Genomic DNA, 16,495 nt, shown 5'->3' with positions numbered 1-16,495 from the left:
TGGCCACAGCTTCCTCTGATGACTGGAGAAAAGCAACAAGATGAAAAGCCACTGTGATAAATGAAAAAAGGGGGAAAGAATTTAAGGAACACATCCCTATGACAGACACAAAGAAAGGAGTTCATTCTAATTAGCCCTAAATGCTGCTCATAAACTTTGGATTTGATGTATGTTTAAAAGTCACTGGGATCCATTTCAACTTGGTTATTTTGATACTGTCACATGTAAAAGATTTTTTATTCAAAAAATGTTTTTAATGAGCACCTAACAGCAGGATATTTTGGAGATACTGTGGCAGGCCCTAGTAAATAACACAAACTAAAAGGGTCATCAGTAGCCATTAATTTTTTTTCCTATTATCTATAATGCAATTATTGGAGTCAGAAATATAACATTCCTTACAGATTTTCTTTTTTTAAATTCAGCCAAACTATAGGATTTGTTCCCTTGAAAGGATCATTCTCGACTCTCTAAAAACCCAGAATCAGCACATACTTTTCCTTTATTATGAACATATAAAGGTCAGAGGCTATTCATATCACGTCCCTAGTAAAGGTCATCAACAGACCACATCTTGCCAAAGCCAGTGGCCAATTTCTGGCCTTTACTTAGCCACTGAGCAGTATTTGACAGCAGATCATTCCCTCCTTCTTGAAACATCTTTTCTTTAAAAACACACACACACAAACCACACAAGCAAACTACTCTATCCCTCTGCTATTACCCTGTTCTATTTATCAAAATTTGAAAGCATCTCATTCATTTTTGTGCATGTTTGTTATCTGTCTTCATCTCTGTGCCTAAGAAGGAAATTCCTGATACATCATAGACACTTCATAAATATCGGATGTCCAACTGACTCCTAGTATCTCCTTGTGACAAATACAGAAACTAAACCTCAGAGGAGTGAAGTGACTTGCCTAATGCTGCACAGTAAGCTCTTAGGCTGAGACAAGATTTGAACCCAAGGCCATGTAACACTGAGCCCAGACTCATGACCATTATACCATTGAAAAGAAGTCCCAGGTAAATGTCCAAGAGCAGAGTTGGTACACTTTATGGTGAAGGAGTAGATAGGAAATACTGTTGGCTTTGTGTTTTGGTCCTAGAAGCCCTTCAGATTCAATGATGATTTGTAGAATGAATAGATTTTACCTCTGTCCTTGTTGGGCTGCACCCAGCTGGGCCTACAAGTCCTGTGCTTCCCCAGTTCTAAGACCAAAGAAAAAGCCTAGAGTCAGTAACAGAGACATCAGTGATTTAATGAATAAGGGGAGCTTGCATGTCTGAAACAAGGTCCTAGAGCAGCACCCCGCCATGGGCAGTGAATGGCTGGCAAGACATGGCAACATTCTTTTCTCCCGGGTTGCAGAGGGAGGAGATTACCAGTTATACGAAGAGTCCATATCAGGTTGACTCACCAGCTACTGGGGAAACTAGCAGATGTTCTTCCATAAGAACAATCACCAGCTAGGGCCTGGGGCAAGCATGTAGGACGGTCAGTCATGTAAGTAGCATGTAGGTGAAGTAGGCACTTGTTGAATAGAGGATATTCAAAGAGAAGAGAACAGCTGCCTTGAGTGGCCTGACCACACAGTCAGCAAGATCACTGAGGGCAAAGGCCAGATGGAGACACCTCGTGCTACGCATGCTCAGGCATGTCCGACTCTTTGCAGCCCCATGAACTGTAGCCCGCCAGGCTCCTCTGTCCACGGAATTCTCCAGGCAAGAATCCTGGGGTGAGTTGCCATTTCCTAGTCTATAGGATTTTCCCCACCCAGGAATCAATCCCGTGTCTCCTGCGTCTGCTGCTTTAGCCGGCAGATTCTTTACCACTGATCCACCTGGGAAGCCCACATAGGCAACTCCTGCAGCTGAAGTAGTCCTCTTCCCACAATAGGGAGATGAATAGATTTCTATCAATTGGTACACTTACTAAAAGGAAGCTGAAGCTTGGGCAATTCCCATTCAGTTAGAAAAGAAGTAAAGAAGGATTGGGAATGGTAAAGGCAAACAGTTGAAAACTCTGTATTATCCCCTTTCCAATTAAGAGGCTTTGTGTCCATGTGGCGAGAGTAAGCAGCCCCCAACGTGAGACAGAGGAAAACACCTGCTCTCACCTCGTTGGCTCCCACATGCCTGCCCTGCTGAGACTGTCCTTTGGCGACTGCATAAAGAGCCAGAAAAGTGACTCCTTCCCAGCATGAGGACACTTTCAGCTGAGGACAAGAGGAGGCTTTCTCCTGGCCTTTTATAGTCATTCACAGAAAGGGACATCCTGTGACCTCATTCTCACTCTGAAGTAAGTGACAGCCAAGTGTTTTGCTGCCTCTGGGTTCTGCAGAAACTCTCCCTTTGATGGCACCATTCCACTCCTCTGACACCAAGTTCTCAGCAAGGGCACATCTCCATTTCCAGAAGGGGTGGTCTCCTTGGGGACCAGCGGCTCGCTAGGAACACTGGGCAGCACCAGAGGAAAGGAGCAGAAGGAAGAGAAGCCCCACCTGCAATCCTGTGAGTTATTTCAAAGAACCACCCTTTATCAAAAGTAATTCTCTCCAGGGAAAGGTGCTTAGGACAAAAATGTAGTGATGGCAATACGAATCGGATGCCTAGATAGAAAACGTTTCAATGTGCCCATTTGGACAGCACCATTTTGAAGCAATCATTTTGATGATGGTATGAAACTACTTGAAATTTTAGTCCTTAACCTAGAGAAAAATCTAAGTGAACAATTTTGGATCTATGATAGTAATTTATATTTGCCACTTTACTTGTTTTTTGTCTTTCTCCTTAAAGACGTGATGACACCTGTCTTGACTACCACTGCATCCCTAGTGACCAGTAGAGTACCTCACACACAACTGTTTATTGAAAAGCTAAATGACTATTACTCGAACTGCTGTGATGACTTCTATTTCTAGTACAATCACCACTTCAGCGAAGACTAGTGCTTAGTAGGTGCATAATAATTTGTGGAAAAAAATGAACAGCCAACTTCACTACTACTATTATTGCTATTTAACAACTAGTACTACCACCACTGGGGCTTCCCAGGTGGCTCAAGTGGTAAGGAATCTGCCTGCCAGTGCAGGAGACGCAGGAGACGTGGGTTTGATCCCTGGGTCAGGAAGATCCCCTGGAGGAGGAAATGGCAACCCACTCCAGTATTCTTGCCTGAAAAATCCCGTGGACAGAGGCGTCTGGGACGTAATAGTCCATAGGTTTGCCAAGAGTCAGACACAACTGAGTGACTGAACACACATTACTGCCACGACCCTACCATTACTCAAGTTGGCTCTCTGTTAAAAAACCCATGGGGCTAGCATTATGCAGTCACCATACTCATTTAATAGATGAGAATACAGGCACAGAGAAGTTAAGTAGCTATCCTAAGACAAACATGAAACAGATGGTAGAACTAAAATGATGATGTGCTTATTATTACTCTTGGCCAAATAAAATGGGAGGATTGAGGAAGAGTCTACTTTTGTCTTAAAGCCTCTTTTTGGTCTCTTAAGCACTTTCTTTCTTTGGAAAAGAATTAGGGATCCCTGAAGAAATGGCTGATTTCAGAGCTGGGTCAGGAAATGGACACAGTGATCTAGGAAAGTTTGTCATAGGAATCTATCAAAGACTACTGAGTCATATCAAAATGACTCAAAGCCAACTTGAAAGGGCTCCCACTGGCCAAAGATGGATTAATTTCAACATCAAACAGAACAATGAATATGGTAAAGTGAAACAGATCTACTTTATAGAAATCCATGAGTTCCATAATGGTACTTTTTAAAATCACTGGTTACTTTTGCAAGTTGTGAGGGTAGCAACTCACGACTGAGAAAATACACAGAAAGAGAGAAAAAATTTTAAGCATTTTCTCTGCCTTTCCTGTATGGACTGCACTTCAAGGTAACCAAACAGGAATTACAAGTCCTTCTTTATGGAGGATTCACAGCTAATAAGAGCAGGAGGAATAAAAGAATTAAAAACTTCCCACTCTGAATCAATTTGCAACAAAGAACAAGTGGAAAATAAAGTTGAAAGTACAATTCCATTTATTATGCCATTCCAGAATATGAAATACATACAAAACCTTTGCACTGAAACCTATAAAGCATTGCAGATAGAAATTAAAGAGCAAAATAAACTGAAAGATATAGCATATTCATGGATTGAAGGATTCAATATTGTCAAAATCGCATTTCTCTCAAAAATCAATCTGAAATTTCAATGCAATTCCAATCAAAATCCCAGTAGGACTTTTTGTAGAAACTGACAAACTGATTCTAAAATTTATTTGAAACACAAATGAACTAAAAAAGCCGAAACAGTTTTAATAAAGAACTACAGAGTTGGAGAACTCACACCACTTGATTTTAAGACTGACTATAAAGCCACACTAATCAAAACAGTGTGTTATTAATGAAAGAATACACAAATGAATCAAGGGAACAGATTGAGGAGTCCAGAAACAGACTTACACAGAGATGGTCAATTTATTTTTGACAACAATGCAAGGTAATGCAATGGGGGGATACAGTATCTTTTTGATAATACTGCTAGAACAACTGGGTACCATACTGGGTGGGGGGGAAGTTGCAGAATGCTGACCCTTACTTTATACCATACATAAATATCCCATCAAAATAGATCATAGACCAAACTTTTACAATAAATCATAAGAAAAAAAAATCTTTGCAACCATGAACTAGAACACAATTTCTTAGGAACAAAAGGAATAATAAGTGAAAATTTAAAATTACTTTTTAAAAGCCACTGTCATGTAACAGAGGAAAACATCTGCAGCATACATATCTGACGAAGGATTTGTATGCAGAATACATAAGGAACTCCTATAAATCAAAGAAAAAAAAAGAGGCAAAGATGTGAAGATACTTCACAAAAGAGTTTAGACAGATGGCAAATAATAACATGAAAACATGATCAACATCATTAGTTATTAGGAAATACAAAATAAAACTGAAATGAGATTAAATTAAAATTTAGAAGAGCGACCTTCCCAAGGGTTGGCAAGGATGTAGAACCATTGCAAGGCTCGTAAATTGATTCTGTGAATGTAAAATGGTACAACCACTTTGAAGAAGTGTTATGCCATTTCTTTAAAATTTTCCATGTATTCATAATACACAACTCAGGCACTTCACTGTCCAGTATCTGTTTATCCAAGAGAAATAAAAATATGCCCACAAAAATATCTGTACTACAAGTAGTTTTATTCATAATAATCCAAACCTGTAAACAACCCTAATGTAAACCAATAAATGAATACACAAAATGGATAAATTGACAAAATGAGGGCTGCCTATATAACAGAATGGTTGTGAGCAATAAAAAAACAAACTAGTAATATATGCAATTGCACAGATAATTATCTAAATCATACTCACTGAAGGAAGCCAGACACAAAAGAAAACATATCATATGACTCAATTTATTAAAAATTCTAGAAAATGCAAAAAAAATCCCTAGCAACAGAAAATAAATTAATAGTTGCCTGAAAGCTGGGACTAGGGGGAGGGAATGACTACAATATGAGATGAGGGAACTTTTCAAGGCGATAGAAATGTTCTGCATCTTAATTGTGGTGGTGATTTCACTGGCACATCCCTCTTTTAAAACTCACTGAACTACACATTTTACATGAGCACAGTTTATTACATACAAATTAAACCTAAGTTGAGGTTTTTTAAAAGATTTCTACCAAAGCAAAAACACACAAAAATCTGACAATCTGTGTGAATCCATTCATGTGAAGTAAAAAAAAAAAAAATAGGCAGAATCAACGCATGGTAATAGAACAGTTGCTATCTTGGAGGGCAAGAGTACACATCACGACTGGACAGCTTCTAGGTGCTAGGGATGCCGCTGTCTTTATCTGGGTAGTAGTCACATGGACAGTTCATCCTCTAAGCATTCATTGAGCACTTAAGTCGGGCACTTTTGCTGTATTTCTGTTACTTCAATAAATAAAAAGTAGAGGACTGTTAGAAATTAGCAGACAATAACCAAATGCAATGTATGAATACTGTACAGCATGTGATCTGAAAAAACTCAACTGTAAAAAACTGATAGAGAATGAAAGAAAACTGAACATGAACTACTTATTAGATATTAAAGAATCATCATTCACTTCATTGTGTGTGTACTATAGTTACAGCTCTTATCTGTTAAAGAAACATAAAAGAGTACTTAGGGGTGAAATGATAAGACATATAGGATTCACTTTAAAGCGAAGGTCCCTAACCTTTTTGGCACCAGAAACTAGCTTCATGAAAGACAATTTTTCCACAGACGAAGGGCTTGGAAATGGTTTCAGGATGATTCAAGCGCATTCCATTTATTGTGTACATTTTTTCTATTATTATTACATCAACTCCACTTCAGATCATCAGGCATTAGATCCCGGAGGTTGGAGACCCCTGCTTTAAAGTATTTCAGGAAAAATATATATATAGTCATTTCTATTTTTAAAAAAGTTAAAAAAAAAAAAAAAAGAATGTAAAGTGAGGGTAAAATTCAGGAATGGGGCAGAGAGTCAGAGAATGTGTGCCGATATCTATCGTGCATATGACCAAAATCCTGTTCTTTGCAGTCTGCAGATCAAAATGTTCACATCAAAATGGCTGCATCAAAATATCCTGCTTCAGAACACACATTGCAAGAAAGGTCTCACGGGCCCAGAAACATGACAAGGAGGAACAGAATGAAATTTAAGAGAGTCCAATTAGGTTCTGAATGACAGCCAGGCAGATATATGATGACAAACAGTGCCCTTCCTTCCTCCAGAGACAGGTCTATTTTGAGCCCAAAGTGAGGAAAGGGAGTGCATGTTATCCAGGGGATTTCACCACTGTTCTTCTGGTCCCCAGTTATCACCAACTGAGAAGCCTACCCAGGTATTAGGAGGGGGAGAATAAAACAGGAAGCAGAAAACAGATTCTGATGGTATCAGTCAGAATCTCAGCAGACAGAAGTCACATTCGACTGCAACTTTGAAGACAATTAAATATAGGAACTCCTTTCAGAGGTGCAGGTAGGGTCACAAGTTAAGGATACTGAGATACCTGGGACTAGCTACCTGCAGCATGAGGTCTTTACCTCCCTGAGTCTAGAAGAGCAAAGGGAGGCAATGTGTCACCAGAGCCTCATGAGATAAGTGAGGCTGCAACCACCACCAAGAGCTGGAGATGTGGAGGGAAAGGGAGGCTGCGGAGAGAATGCCCTCCCACCGCTTTCTCTCTTTCTGTCACCTCATCTATTTCCAGGATCTCCCAGTGACTGAAACAAACTAGAAACTGCAGTCATGGCAGCCCAGGTGATACAATCTACCGAGGTCAGTCTCCTGGGTCAAAGAGCGGGGAAGGGCAAGTTGTCTGACAGTCTAGGGGGCAGAGGGTGGAGAATTCCTCCCATGGAGTAGATAAGGTCTTCAAATCTGCAAAGAGAACTTATGGCCGTTTGATGAAATCTCTAATTCAGCTGGACCTACAGCTTCAGATCCTTAGTTAAAATGGGAATATTTCTAAGCATTTTACAGGTGGCCTGAGAACAAGAAATCAAAGATTGTTTCACAATTATATACACAGAACATTCCGTTAAGTAGCCCCACCTGCTCAGACTTTGACTTGTAAATTAAAGTTTTCTTCTACATAAAATACTTCCAAGTTACATGGACAGAAAAGTAGAGAAAGCTAGTTGTATTTTCCATGGGGCTTTAACCATCATTCTATTAAAGAAAAATCAGAGTCAAGTCACCATGGGTGGAAACCCAGTTCCAAGGACTGATGGGGAGGAGCATCACCTTGTGAGGCTAAGGATGGAATCCTTCTGGCCAATTAGTCCCGTAAGGACTGGCCTTGCCCTGCCCTCCCATGGGCAACTCCCAGCACTGCTACCCTTACTCCCAGGGCGTGGGGGACTGCTTTGGGTAGTGACACCAATGCTGCTTCCTCCCATAGTGGGCTTTGCCTCAAACGTGTCCTCTACACTTACGCTTCTCTCCATTCTCCTGCAAACGCCTACTTCCATCTCAACTCTCACTTCCCAAGGAAAGCTTTGCCTTCCCTAATGAGCTCAAAAACCCCAAGGCACACACCGGTAAGACACAGGACGTTTTCTTCATGGAAGAACTTTCACATATTTTGGTATGACTCTGTCTACTTGGCTGAATCGTTAGTTTCACGTGGTAAGGACTGTGTGTGCCTTTATGTGCCATCATGTTTTGGGACCTCATGTACTATCTGACTCATGGGAGGCACCAATTATTGATGAATGAATGAGTCTTCACTACAACAGAACATTCTTCCATTGAAGGAATAGTCTGAATTTTGTTTTATTCTTTTAATGCAATACTGTAGGGTGTTTTTTTTGGCCCCTGAACTAAATTACAGGGAACTTTCAATTAACTGATAGTTTCTACCCCACTTTTTTCTTATATCCTGTTTAAGAAAATAATATTTAATGAAATTTTTAAAAAAATGTTTAAATTATGCTTAAGATTCACATATATCCAGCTTAATCTCATAGACTGCAATTTCTATAACTGCCGTTTTAAGAAATTACTTATAAGTACTCCAGAAATGAAAAAAAAAAAACATATCCTAGGTCCTATTTACTAAGGCAGGAAGTTAACCACACAATTCTTTAAAGGTTTTCAAGAGGAGCTGAAACCCGAAGGACTTTAGACTTCGTAATTAATCTAGAATGAGTGGGCATATTCTGGATAAGTGAGGTTTTATTGGAACTCAAGCCCAGTTTTAAAAAAGGTCTTAAAACTTTGATTCTAATGGTAAGCAATAAATTCTTCTATGATTTCAATGCTTAAATGCCTCTTTTATGACTAATAAAATCAGTCAAATTTCCATTTTGTTTTATATCCAATTCAAAATCTATTTGTCACATGTGTCAGGAGCTATATACTCATGTATCCTGTCTGGTACCTTATTTATCTCTGAATCCTCATAAAGTTTAGCTGAGAGAACTGCCCTTAGACACACTCAGAATGGGTGCAGTGAATGAATGAAGAGAGTAGAAAAGGAAACTGACATTTGTTGAGCACATTCTGTGTTAGCTGCTGTGCAAGGAGTTTTACATAACAATAACGAAACTTAGTAAGTTTTAAGTCAGGGAAGTGAAAGTCACTCAGTGGTGTCTGACTCTTTGCAACCCCATGGGCTATACAGTCCGTGGAATTCTCCAGGCCAGAATACTGGAGTGGGTAGCCTTTCCCTTCTCCAGGGGATCTTCCCAACCCAGGGATCAAACCCAGGTCTCCCACATTGCAGGCAGATTCTTTACCAGTTGAGCCACAAGGGAAGCCCAAGAATACTAGAGGGGGTGCTACTCTAATGCAGACTCCATACGTGATCTCATGCGATAAGGTACTTTGCCCAGACACAGAGAGATTAAGTAATTTGTTGAAGGCTACACAGCCAGAGCTGGGATTTGTTTCCAAGCTTTTAGCAGTTGTCGTTCTGCCTCCTCTTCCTGATCTATCTCATTTTAATCTTAACAATCCAAGAAGCAGGAAGACAGTGTTCAAAAACTTCATCTTCAGACACGAAACCTTTACTATAAATGAAATGTTAAATAGAGCTCAGTATCAGGCACAATGAAAAAGAGCTGCTCTTGGCTTACCAGGGGTAATGAACCGAGAATGCCACCCAGCCTCTCCAAGTTCTGACACTGCATTTGAGTAAGTTCTGGCAATCTCTGCAGCAAAATTTGGTAAACATTATAAATTAAGAAACTGGACTTGAAATACCAAGATCTCCCAAGGTTAATCATCTAATAAATCATGGAGCAGTAACTTAAACCTTGATTAACTTGACGCCAATGCCTACTTACACATGTGGACAGATGGATGTGGCATAATAGTTATTTTAAAACATTTAAAACTAACTCCAAGTTCTCCTTGTATTTGGAAAATTTTCACACAAAAAAAGATTTGGAAGTTTATACATTGTTTCTCAGTTACCCAAGATAAAATACACCAGAAGATATGATTTATTTGTTAAATGAATAATAAAGTGGCAAACACTTGGCAAAACCTCCTGACTGTACCAAGTAAATCCTAGATCTAGGATCACAAATGCAAAAAGGTGTTTTGATGAAACCAAGCGACTTGTATTCTTCTTTCCATGCACATGCTATGCACACATAACCTTGCAGTCAGGCTTTTTTTTTTTTAAGACAAAAAAATATATATATATATATACATACGTGACTATATTTTCCCACTAACTTCCCCAAGTAATGCCCAGTTCTAGAATAACTTTGGGTTACAAATACAGTGTGAATACAGAAAGTGGAAGCTTCAAAACCATGTACTGTACTAATCAAACTGCTATCCTTGCCCCTGTCTCTCCCCTTCCCAGCCTGGCTCTGCTTCACACTGAAAACCTCCAGTGAGGTGATGACCATGGGGTTTTTCTCCTTCTCCTCCACATCCCCCTTGCTGTTCCCTCACTTCACTGTCTATTGTTCAGATTCTCCCAAGGTTGAAGGAATTAGAGGACAGGAGAGCTCTTCCTTGTGCAGCTTCTGAAACAAGCTGGTTTTGCTCTCTCTGGGCTTCTCCTGTCTGGGTATGTATCCAGGAGTCATGTCTATATCTGGCAGATAATGAGCACTCATGTTGAACTCTCCTGAGGGAATTTCCTGAGGGACTGAGGGACTCTGTAAAGGTTTCCCAGAGGTCCTAGGTTGTTGTTTGTGACCCTCTTCCCATGGAGGAATCCGCCTTGGACCTATCCTATCACTATACCTGTCAGGATACCTATCAGTATCCTATCCTTCTGTTACCATAATGAACTAGACACAAAATGATTCCTCCTTGTCTCTCTCCTCTGCAGAGTACATATCTGGTCCCTAGGAAACACATATCTCATGCCCTGAACAAAAATTGGGAAAGCAGGCTAGTTCCCACACAATTGGCCAACCTGTCTTTGCCTTGTGTTTCAGACTTCCTAGGGTGAGTTAGACCCCAGTGTTTGGCCCAATCTAAATTCCTCAGGCTTGATTCAGACATTGGGCCTCCAGGTCCTCCAAATGCAAGAAGTACAATTCGGAGCTCTCTGGTTAGTCCTCTTGATGACTTCCTCTGACCTTGACATTACAAGACAGTACTCACTACTATTTTTCCCAAAAGGTGGTGACAACTCAATGCATGACTATGGGTCTCTCCAAAGAAACTTTGTCTCTAATCTCCTCTTGACTCATATATTCAAAAGCCATGGGGCAGGCTCTAGACAGTCTACATATGGAAGAGTTGATCTTTCAATAGCTAGTTTACAGGTGCCTCAGTGGAAACTGAGACAAGAAGAGACCCATTCGAACAGCCAGTACCCTACATGCCCATACATACACGTGTGTATATGATATTTTATATCAAATACATAGTAACAATTTCAACCAGTTAAGGGTGATATAAGAGCCCTCAGTTCAGTTCACTCACTCAGTCATGTCTGACTCTTTGCGACCCCATGAACTGCAGCACGCCAGGCCTCCCTGTCCATAACAAACTCCCGGAGTTTACTCAAACTCATGTCCATCGAGTCGGTGATGCCATCCAACCATCTTATCCTCTGTCATCCCCTTCTCCTCCTGCCCCCAATCCCTCCCAGCATCAGGGTCTTTTCCAATGAGTCAACTCTTCACATGAGGTGGCCAAAGTACTGGAGTTTCAGCTTCAGCATCAGTCCTTCCAGGAACACCCAGGACTGATCTGCTTTAGGATGGACTGGTTGGATCTCCTTGCAGTCAAAGAGATTCTCAAGAGCCTTCTCCAACACCACAGTTCAAAAGCATCAATTCTTCAGCACTCAGCTTTCTTCACAGTCCAACTCTCACATCCATACATGACCACTAGAAAAACCATAGCCTTGACTAGACAGACCTTTGTTGGCAAACTAATGTATCTGCTTTATGCTATCTAAGTTGGTCATAACTTTTCTTCCAAGAAGTAAGTGTCTTTCAATTTCATGGCTGCAATCATCATCTGCAGTAATTTTGGAGCACACACACACAAAAAAATAAAGTCTGACACTGTTTCCACTGTTTCCCCATCTATTTCCCATGAGGTGATGGGACCGGATGCCATGATCTTAGTTTTCTGAATGCTGAGTTTTAAGCCAACTTTTTCACTCTCCTCTTTCACTTTCATCAAGAGACTCTTTAGTTCCTCTTCACTTTCTGCCATAAGAGTAGTGTCATCTGCATATCTGAGATTATTTATATTTCTCCCGGCAATCTTGATTCCAGCTTGTGCTTCTTCCAGCCCAGCATTTCTCATGATGTACTCTGCATATAAATTAAATAAGCAGGGTGACAATATACAGCCTTGACGTACTCCTTTTCCTGTTTGGAACCAGTCTCTTGTTCCATGTCCAGTTCTAACTGTTACTTCCTGACCTGTATACAGGTTTCTCAAGAGGCAGGTCAGGTAGTCTGGTATTCCCATCTCTTTCAGAATTTTCCAGTTATTGTGATCCACACAGTCGAAGGCTTTGGCATAGTCAATAAAGCAGAAATAGATGTTTTTATGGAACTCTCTTGCTTTTTTGATGATCCAGTGGATGTTGGCAATTTGATCTCTGGTTCCTCTGCCTTTTCTAAATCCAGCTTAAACATCTGAAAGTTCATGGTTCACATATTGCTGAAGTCTGGCTTGGAGAATTTTGAGCATTACTTTACTAGCGTGTGAGAAGAGTGCAATTGTGCAGTAGTTTGGGCATTTTGGATTGCCTGTTTTTGGGACTGGAACGAAAACTGACCTTTTCCAGTCCTGTGGCCACTGCTGAGTTTTCCAAATTTGCTGGTATATTGAGTGAAGCACTTTCACAGCATCATCTTTCAGGATTTGAAATAGCTCAACTGGAATTCCATCACCTCCACTAGCTTTGTTTGTAGTGATGCTTCCTAAGGCCCACTTGACTTTGCATTCTAGGATGTCTGACTCTAGGTGAGTGATCACACCATCGTGATTATCTGGGTCGTGAAGATCTTTTTTTGTATAGTTCTTCTGTGTATTCTTGACACCTCTTCTTAATATCTTCTGCTTCTGTTAGGTCCATGCTATTTCTGTCCTTTATCGAACCCATCTTTGCATGAAATGTTCCCTTGGTACCTCTAATTTTCTTGGAGAGATCTCTAGTCTTTCCCATTCTGTTGTTTTCCTCTATTTCTTTGCATTGATCACTGAGGAAGGCTTTCTTATCTCTCCTTGCTATTCTTTGGAACTCTGCATTCAATGGGAATATCTTTCCTTTTCTTCTTTGTTTTTCACGTCTCTTCTTTTCACAGCTATTTGTAAGACCTCCTCAGACAGACATTTTACTTTTTTGCATTTCTTTTCCTTGGGATGGTCTTAATCCCTGTCTCCTGTACAATGTCAGGAACTTCCATCCATAGCCCTAGCACTCCCTAATTCAATAATAATCATTAGCTCTCACTGATCACTGCTGATTTGGGTGATCACCACCATTATAAAAGATTTTATAACCAAAAGCATACCTTGAGAATTTTCCATTTCATACATTCTCAGATTAGAAAAAAATCTATTTGAAATATGCAGACTTAAACTAACATTGCAAAATATTCCTTATACATTAAATTACTCTCAAATTACTAGCTGTCGGTGACATCCCTGATAGTGAGTGCCCAGGGTTTTCCTGGTGGCTCAGATGGTAAAGTGTCTGCCTGCAATGAGGGAGACCTGGGTTTGACCACTGGGTTGGGAAGATCCCCTGGAGGAGGAAATGGCAACCCACTCCAGTACTCTTGCCTGGAAAATTCCATGGGCGGAGGACCCCCAGTAGGCTACAGTCCATGGGATTGCAAAGAGTTGGACACGACTGAGCGACTTCACTTTCTTTACATTTTACAACTTTTATAAAAGCCCAGATGGTCAGAAAGAGCTTTACCAAATTTGGATCAAATTTTTAATAGAACAATTTTTAAATATTTTTAAACAACCAGCTCAGAGTTATATTCTAAAAAGCTACTTAACAGTATTCGCAGCTAAGAGAACATGCAATTACCAGAAAAATCTAGCGAAGTCCTAGTTCTTGTATCCTAAGGTGAAAAATAATGTGGGAAAACAATGTAAAAAAGTTATATATATATATATATATATATATATATATATGTAAAACTCACAAAGTGAAAATGTGATATTAAATCTAGTTTGTCCATGTCCATCTGAAAGCATTCTGTAAGCTGCCTAAGTTTAAAAATAATAATTCTCTAGTATACAGTTAAGTCAGATGTCTAACCATCATCCTTTTATCTTGGGCGCTGAAAAATAAACTTTAGGTCTATTCACAATAAAACATAAGGTACTTCCAGACTCAATCCCTTTTAAGAGTTTTTACTTCCATATATGCTCAAAGATCTACAACAACTAGATTAATGAGCCAAAAAGTACATTTTAAAAGATTCCCTAAGAGGATTTTGTAAAAAGTAGAAATTGATTATGTTTTAGGAGAGGAAACTTCTTTAACCTAGAGGGAGTCAGCAAATGTGAAACCACAAAAAATATTCAGATTTTTGAAAGGAAAAAACCTCACCAATGGTCTGAGAAGGAGGAGGGTGAAATTACTTAATTACTCAGAGTAATGAAAGCTAGAGGGTAAAGATGAGGGGAAAGCACATAAGATAACTGTTTCACTAGCTTCACTTGGCCTTGACTTAAATTAGAACACTTTTTGCCCTGTATTACTCCAAACAATTTACCAAAAAGGAAAATATTATTTCTAAGTAACCCAAAGCACAAGTAGCAAAAACTTCAATGTTATCATACAGCAATTATGATGCTCTAGTTGATGTTTCAAATAGTTCAGAATTGCACATGCTCACGAAGTGGTCCTGGGTGCAGCAGGAGCTCTTCATTTTAATGCAACACTGATTTTCCCAGCAGTTTTCCTCTGCCACCTCATATCTTTCTTTCATAACCCTACGTGGTCCTCCATAGAAATATCCCTTTAACCATGAACACTCAGGAAAACAAACCCCCCTATACCGGTGGAAAGGCATGTGAAAGAATCCAGTATCTTTACTTTCTGCAGAACAAGGCAAAAAATATTTCTTTCAGGGTCACCATCCAATCGAGCTGAGTGTTTTAATATTGATACTCTGCAGCAGGTAATTTAATTTGTTTTTAGGAAGGATGAGAATTAAAAGCAACACAAAGAGTAATAATGAATCAGGGGCTAGAATTTTCTCCAAAGTTAGAAACTTTAAATATAGACTCCTTAAATTAGGAAGGGCCTCAACACTGAGGAAATGATTTTGCAGAGGGAAGTGAGAGAAAGCGTAAGTGATCTGTCTATAGCCTCCTAAGAAGGAATGAACCTCTTGCCCCCGTCAAGGGTTCCTTCCACGACCATGCTTTTTCCTTTGCCCTTTCCTTCTGCCTCTTAATCTCTATGACAAATGCTCAAAGCGTCATTTAAATTAGTCCCCTACTCAAAATAACAAGGACTTGCCAAAGGAAGGCAAAGTTTGAGATACAGATTCCAATTAAGTACCTCTGATTTCTGGATAACTCAAGTCTTCCAGAAATTAACTCCAGCAGCATGTGTTATTTATTTATACTCAACCCTTTTTCTATAAACAACTTGATATGCTTGCAGAAATATATAAAATGCAACCAGCTAAAAATAAATACAATGGGGAAATTATCACAAAGTGGGGGGAAAGAAAAGGATAAAACTAGCCTATTAAAAGCACCAACAGTAGGATCTCGTGGAAAGGACAAGTATTGAAATTCCAAAAGAAATCTCCTGGAGAAACTGTCTTACACCAAGAAAGCAACTTATATAACTGGTGGCTTGTAGCAAATATAATAAGCAATGCAACAACAGTGACATATCAGAGGGACTTCCCTGGCAGTCCAGTGGTTAGGACTCCGACCTTTCAATGCACAGGGGTGTGGGTTCAATCCCTAGTTGGGGAGCTAAGACTCTACATGCTTCATGGCCAAAAGACCAAAACATAAAACACAAGTAATATTGTAACAAATTCAATAAAGACTTAAAAAAAAATAGTGACCCACCAGAAATAAACTGTGAGTTGAAATGAAATGTTAATAAGAGTTTGTGAGTAGGGATGAGGCACAGATTTGTCTTTTAAAGTCTTAATATGCAGGTTTTGGATTTCTGAAGTAGGTCATTCCTGAGCCTTGAAAGATTAGAAAGAAAAAAAGCCGAAAGGAGAAGAAAGAGGAGAAAGTTACAGAGTAGGGGGAGAAAGAAGAAACAACGACAGGTTGATGTCAACCTAGGCATCATTTGTTAAAGAACCAAAAATAATTTATCGCATAATTGGAGGCTCAAATTCATACATCATCTGAACTCAGTTGCACTTTTGCTATGTTATAATGCAATATAGTGTAAATCAATTGGCTCAGAATTTAAAATTAGAGCCCAATTACCTGTGTAAGGGAATCATAAATCCAACTTGTATTTTTCTA

General features: G+C 39.6%; 1 protein-coding gene across 4 annotated transcripts in view; it reads right to left on the bottom strand.

Annotated features, from left to right (window-relative positions):
• FHIT (fragile histidine triad diadenosine triphosphatase) overlaps positions 1–16,495 on the bottom strand; it is a 1,485,355-nt gene that overhangs the window by 890,029 nt on the left and 578,831 nt on the right. The window lies entirely within an intron of this gene.

The sequence above is a fragment of the Muntiacus reevesi genome, chromosome 4 (assembly GCF_963930625.1).
Source record: "Muntiacus reevesi chromosome 4, mMunRee1.1, whole genome shotgun sequence".
Lineage (NCBI taxonomy): Eukaryota > Metazoa > Chordata > Mammalia > Artiodactyla > Cervidae > Muntiacus > Muntiacus reevesi.
The sequence above is the reverse complement of the archived record's forward strand: the minus strand, read 5'-3'. Positions and strand labels throughout refer to the sequence as shown.